General features: G+C 46.0%; 1 pseudogene; it reads left to right on the forward strand.

Moving 5' to 3' along the window:
- Positions 1 to 4,116: 4,116 nt before the first annotated feature.
- Positions 4,117 to 5,727, forward strand: LOC115283513 (annotated as a pseudogene).
- Positions 5,728 to 7,227: the final 1,500 nt, after the last annotated feature.

A 7,227-nucleotide genomic window follows, 5' to 3' on the forward strand; every position in this document is an offset into this window, starting at 1 on the left:
GTGACATGGGAACTCGGTGTTCCCTGGTCAAGCATTCGATCTTACTGAGGCCCAGTGGTAAGCCAAATGTTGTTCAAAAGGACCAGAATGATATTGAATGTGTCCCGGAAATTAGTGCTACTTCGGAGCTGGGGTCCCGTAATCGTGGATAAATCTGATTATTTCTTGTCCCCAGTGCACAGTCTACAATAGTAAAGGAATGCAGGCCCCTTTGGGTATGCATGGGAGAAAGATAACAATAGAGATTTTTTTTTACAAGGGTCCTTCTACTAATAGAAATTTTTTGTGGAAGAGTCCTTCCATAAGAAGCCTCCTCCTCATACATGAGTTTTTGGACCATTAACGAAGTCTGGGCTTTGATTGATTCAAGGACCCTTAGTCATTAGTAGAGTAAGAAGCGTGGTCTGCAATGCAGGTGATCCTGCAGCGCACCTCCCCGTACTGCCATGTCCATTCACTATGGTCAAGGCAAACTACACCAAACTAAATTCATTCAGGACTAAGGACCATGAACCTCAGGACAGAAAATTAGGGTTAACCCTCCATCAGGAAAAGGAGCACCACCAGGAAGAGTGCTTGTAAGGGTAAGAGGATGTGGAAGAAGTAATTACATAACCATATGCAGAAGAAAGGACTGTAATGAGTATTTACTTCTTTCTTTTCATATGAATGTATCCACATATATATCAAATAATTTTGGTTTTGACAACCTCCCATCCCCTTATCTTGTAACACAAGATGTGTTATTGGTTAACTTTTTTTCAGTATTTAAGGTACAGGATATTAAATTGGGATGTGAAGAAGAATGAACAAGACAAGAAAATATAGGACTTAGTGCCCTCTTTCAGAGAAGGCTTGGGATTTTCTCAGCTGTAGGTGGGCGAGATGCATCATGGATGCAGAAGTATGACTTCGTTGTTGTCTGAAGAGATTAAGGATGATTTCAGGAGAGGTGTGTGGACAAGAGTGTCACTTGTAATGAGTCAACTTGGCTAGGCCAAATTGCATCACCCGCAATCCCCTTTCTGGTATGCATCTGGTTAGCTTGTGCCACGGGCAGGTTCTTTGAAGATGGGGGGGGGGTGTTTGAGGGGAAGCAGCAGCCATGTTGTAGCTCACACACATTGTTGCTGATTGGCTGACTCACTTCACTGGGGTGAAGTAGCAGCTGGGCCTCCAATTTCTCTTCTTTCCCCTGGATCTTCCTTCAGCTGCTCCATCTTCTGGGCCAGGTGTGTGTGTATAGCTCCAAGAAAAGGGTCCTCTTGGCTTCAGTGAGTCACTATGGTCACCAAGGCCAGAGGCAACAAGGGTGAGTATGTACTTCAGTCTGTCCTTAGAGAGCTCCAGATCACGTTTGTGAGTTCCAGCTTGTTTGTTACGTCCTTACCCTTATTTGAGATGACAACACCCTTATAGAGACTGCTTAAGTGCCTTCCCCAGTGTGTAAGGCCAATTTTCTTTAACAAATCTATCATCTGTCTATCTATCTATCCATCCATCCATATATCCATTCTTCTATCCTCCTTACTTTTTCTACAGCTGGCTGAATGCTAAGTGAGGGAGATGACCAAACCCTTATTAATCCCATTATACCATCTGCTTCTAGACCTGTGAAGACGGCAATCTCTGTGCTGATAGCCTGAATGCTGGCCTGTTTTGAAATCCATCTTTTAAAATTACCCAGATGTTAATTTCAACATTTTTAAAGTTTATTTATTTATGAGAGAGAGAGAGAGAGAGAGAGAGAGAGAGCGCATGCATGTGAGCGGGAGAGGGGCAGAGAGAGCAGGAGAGACAGAATCCCAAGCAGGGTCTGCACTGTCAGCACAGAGCCGGATGCAGGGCTCGATCTCACGACTGTGAGATTCTGACCTGAGCCAATATCAAGAGTCAGGCATTTAACCAAATGAGCCACCCAGGCGCCCTTCAATTCAACATTTTGGAATCGATCATGAACAAATACCATTGATGACAGCGAGGGATGTTTTCAAGACCAAATTCTTATGAGCTCATCTTAATTTTTTAAAAGAAAATAGTATATTCATTTCTGTCTGAAGGAATGACAAATCATGACAGACACATAACTAGAAATTTCTCCAGCATTAATGAACTTGTGAAAAGTCAATACAATGTATTATTTTTATATACGCAAATCAGTATTTTATTACACAAAATATCTGCAAATCGATAAGAACATAGCTGCTAAATATAAACGTCTGTATAAACAAGAAAGGAAAACTTCATATTTTGTCTTTTAGTGTTTCTTAAAATTATTTTTTATTTTTGTTTTTAAATAAAAACGTGTACATGTTTAAGTCTTACAACACAATGTCGGACACACATATATACTGTGAAATGATTATTACAGCCAAATTAATTAACATCTCCACCTCGTCACACAGTTACCTTGTGTGTGTGTGTGTGTGTGTGTGTGTGTGTGTGTGTGTGTGGTGACAACACCGGAAATCTACTCTCTCAGCGAATTGTCAGGATTTATTCAGTATTAACTATATAGTCACCAGGCTGCCCATTAGATCCCTAGGCTTCTTCATCCAGCGTAACCACGGCTGTTACCCTTTGACCAACATCTTCCTCCTTTGGTGCTTTAAAGGCATAGAATGTGCCAGTCAACCTACACATGGTCTTCCCTTCCTGCCTGCCTGACCTGCTCCAATATCATACCTGGAGACAATAGCCTTAAGGGACTCCTTGAGCCAAATTCCACATAACACCTACATTCATTATACACACACACACACACACACACACACACACACACACATATGTATACCCACTTTAAAAGCCCCCATTAGTTCTGCTTTGCTGGTTGAAGGCTGACTGATAACAGATTGCGGTCCTGGGAGAGGTTTCAAAGGAACAGAATCTTGACATTGTGTTCTCTGAATTACTGGGTTTTCTGGAAAGCATCTTTAATTAGATTGGAAGGCTTTAATGACCCCATTTCTAGTGGTGAAGTGGGCACTGTTAGTCCACAGCAGGAAGTGACAAAGCGTTACTCAAATTTTCAACTTTTTATACATATAATCAAGCGTCTATAAAAGACAAGTCTCAGGGCCGCCTGGGTGGCTCAGTCAGTTGAGCGTCTGGCTTTGGCTCAAGTCATGTTCTCGAGGTTCATGGGTTCAGGCCCTGCGTCGGGCTCTGTGCTGACAGCTAGCTCAGAGCCTGGAGCCTGTCTTAGGATTCTGTGTCTCCCTCTCTCTCTGACCCTCCCCTGTTTGTGCTCTCTCTCTCTCTCAAAAATAAATTTTAAAACATTAAAAAAAGGCAAGTCTCCGGGTGACAAGTATATGATATGTTAGAATATTTTCATCAAAATAAGGAGTATTGTGGAGAAAAGAAAAATAAAGAGTATTATGGAATTGATTTGTCATTTCTAAATAAGCTTCATAACTCGAGGGAAAAAAATGCTGAGCTCAGAACCTTCCAGTCTCAGATCAGCGTTCAAATGAAGGACCTGAAAAGTCCTGTGGCACATGTGAAAGAAACTCTTACCTCATGTAGCCACAGGCGCAAGATTTGGGGAGTCCAGATCCAAAGTTTAATCTTTGAGGGGCCAAATTACAACACAAGTTGAATGTACGGCTTCATGGGGTCTCTATTTTGCTAATATTAGGGCACTGGCTGGGAAAGATGGGGTACCGGAAATTGGACTAGGAGTATATGGGTGCATGCCAATGAGTGCCGGTCCCTGAACCTCTGAATTTTCTGAGGTGTGTCTTCCAGGAAAAAGCAGCCCTTCCACTGCTAAGCCCCCTCCTACCAACACTCCTTCTTAACCTAGAGCTACACTCGAGTGCCGGCCAGCCAAAACAGTGGGCTGAAAAATGAGACCCATGGGGAGATGTGAAATCCACCCAACAAACTGTGAATTTTCCAATGGATATAGGGTTCCCTGGGGCAAATGTATGAGGATGCTTCCAAAGGGAGGGCTTAGGAGGTGGAAGCAATATATTCTTGGATCTTGTTCCTGTACAAGTTTTTGCGTGGACATGTACATCTATTTCTCTTGAATTTCAGCAGTGAAATTGTTGCGTCGTTTTGCAACTTTATATTTAGTTTTGTGATGGATTGCCGGGCTGTCCTGCGAAGATGCGCCTCATTTTGCGTTCCCACCGGCGATGTGGGAAGGTCCCAGTGTCTTCACCTTCGTTAAACACCTGTCAGCAGCTCTCCCGGTGGCGGTGTCGCATTGCGGTTTTGATGCCCGGCTCCCTGGTGACGGTAAGGTTGGGGATCTATTTGCGTGCTTAAGACCGTCAAAACGTCCCCGTCGCCTTGCTGTCAGCCCGGAGCCACTCTCGGCTCCTACTGCCTTCCGCACACCTTCTCCCGGGGACCCCAACATCTTCCAAGCAGTAAAGGGTGGAAAATCCTTCTGGACTTCCTCTTCTGCTCCCCAATCAAGAAATCTCCCTGTCTTTAATGGACTCGCCTGCGTGTCACAGTCCCAGCCACGGGACGTCTCACAGACAACGGGAACAGGGAGGTTATAGCGGCTGCAGAAACCCGTCACAGAAGGTCACTGCCCGGGTGGGAGAAGGCTGCGGGGCTGTGGGAGCATCGAGGACCAGGACGTGGGGGCGTTGGAGGCCCAGGTCACGGAGCTGGGCTGCGGTAGGACGGCGGGCCTCTTCCCGGACGTGTGCGGCTCCCTGCAGAGGACCCGGGGGACAGACTCAGAGCGGGGCTCCTAGTGGCAGGGGTGCTGGCGGTGCTGCAGAGCAGGGAGGCGCGGAGCCCCCAGGGTCGCAGACGAGCTGAAAGTCTTTGGGGCTTGGGGCGGGCGACCCGCGGCCGGGATGAGTCAGCGAGGGCAGCCGCGGGGTTCTGGGGACAGTCGCGTGCATTTCTGTCCGTCCGCTGGTGTCTGTCCTGGTGGCATCCAGACATTGACAGTGACCCCAGGGACTGCCGCAGGGACCAAGAGAAGAATGCAGCTTTGAGGATGGAGTGCGTTAACGCTGAGTAGCCCGACTCCGTCCGCCAGTGGGGAGAGGCCAAGTTCTCCCAAGCCAAACGTGGGGGTGGGGGTGGGGGGCTGCGTTTTGTACCGGAAAACGATCAAAAAACCTTAGGACGCTGCTCAACTTCACACTTGCGCTAGACAAGGATCACTACTTAGCCCCCAGGCTTTCACCAGGTCTTCAAAAAGATGGGGGAGCAGCAAGAACATCCTGAGTGTGTTGCTGTCTCTAGCCAGAGACCTCGATAGGCTGCTGGCTGCAGTTCCTTTGGCACTGCCCACAAGGGGGAGACAGAACTTGGCGACTCACAGAGCACAGTGGGGGGTGGCCTTGCCCCAGGATGCATATCAAAAGCGGCGTGAATGCAGACACCTTCTGTACCGACAGTGGTTATCACTGGGACCGGATTCTTCAATATCTGACAGTACCTTGCCTTCCAACGTTCTGGAAAGATTTGGTTCCTCAAGTGCGCAGCATTTTTCATGCCGGAAACTGGTCTGCACCGCAAGACCACTTGTAGTCCGTCCACCCAAAATTCCCGCATGGAGTCCCTTGTAAATAATAACAAACAGTACATGTTTCTAGAAACTCTATCATTGAGAAGTTTATTATGGCTGCCACTTCCCCACCCAGGAAATGGGGGTGGGGGCATATTAGGGACTATGAACTTTGTAAAAGCTATAGAAGACCACAGAGAAAAATCACAATTACAGAAGCAAAAGTGACAGTCTTCTAGTTCAGATATTGGCCCGATCAGGATATAGAAGTGAGTAAGAGGGCCTGGGAACTGGTTTCTGCTTTCACACAGAAAAAGAAGAAATCTTATGAAAGGTGTCCAAATGTAGTAAACCTTTCCAGTTACAGCTGATTAAGAGTTGAAACCTAGGGGGCACCTGGGTGGCTCAGTCGGTTAAGCATCTGACTCTTGGTTTCAGCTTAGGTCATGATCTCCTGGTTCATAAGATCGAGCCCCGCCTCAGGCTGCTGTGTGCTGACAGCATGGAGCCTGCTTGGGATTCTCTCCCTCTCTCTTTGCTCCTCCCCTGTCTGTGTTCTCTCTCTCTCTGTCTCTCTCTCTCTCCCTCTCTCTCTCTCTCTCTCAAAAATAAATAAATAAACTTATAAAAATTTAAAACTTAGGTTTTCATTTTGGGGGTGGTCTTTTCTTTTTTATTTTCTTTTTAAAGTTTATTTATTTTGAGAGAGGAAAAAAATACAAGGGGAGAAGCAGAGAGACAGAGAGAGAGAGAGAAAATTCCAAGCCGGCTCCACATTGTCAGTGCAGAGCCGGACATGGGGCCCGAACTCCCGAACCAGGAGATCATGAGCTACCCAGGTGCCCCAGGGGTGGTAGTGTAAAATTCAACCCCTAGCTGCTAAAGGTCACCATTGATGACAAGGGAGGGGAGGGGAAACCTCATTAAACTGCATCTTTTAATCATTTTATCTGGGACTTTGTATACTTTCCCACTTTTAAAACTCAGTTTAGGGGCAGCTGGGTGGCTTAGTCAGTGAAGCCTCTGACTTCGGCTCAGGTCAGATCTCAAGTTCGTGGGTTCGAGCCCCGCGTCGGGCTCTGTGCTGACAGCCAGCTCAGAGCCTGCAGCCTGCTTCCGGTTCTGTGTCTCCTTCTCTCTCCGCCCCTCCCCCTCTCATGCTCTGTATCAAAAATAAATAAAACATTTAAAAAACTCAGTTTAAATACAGCAAATTTTATAGGAAATTGTCATCGCAGTACAAGCATTACAATGAAATTGTTAGAGTGTGAATGGAACATGCTATTTCACTCCTGACACATTTATTTGGAAGGGGTCGCTTCACTGGTTTTATAATTCAAAAAAATATGTTTTTAAACACCCTGTCAGAAAAGAGTTGTTTTCAGTATTACAGATTCCTTTACCATTGTGTTACAATTTGCCTGTGCTATGGAACCTTCCTAAAACATACTCTGGTTTGGATTATATTTGATTGATAACAAAGTTTACACAGTGTTTTCACTTCACTGTAGAAACACCATTGTTTTTGTTTTTCTTTTAATGCTACCGAAATAAAATACTCATTTTGCTATTAAAAAATCCTACCTCACCAGTACTCCTATTAGTGTCTGAATAACTAGAAGACAGGACTATTGTGGGGGCATAATCAGAATCCTGCCTCCTACACAGGCCAAAAGGGGACGGCTGATGTGCGACAGCCCCACCGGAGACAGCCCTGGAGGACAGCGTGAAGAGGGAGC

Source organism: Suricata suricatta, chromosome X (assembly GCF_006229205.1).
Source record: "Suricata suricatta isolate VVHF042 chromosome X, meerkat_22Aug2017_6uvM2_HiC, whole genome shotgun sequence".
Lineage (NCBI taxonomy): Eukaryota > Metazoa > Chordata > Mammalia > Carnivora > Herpestidae > Suricata > Suricata suricatta.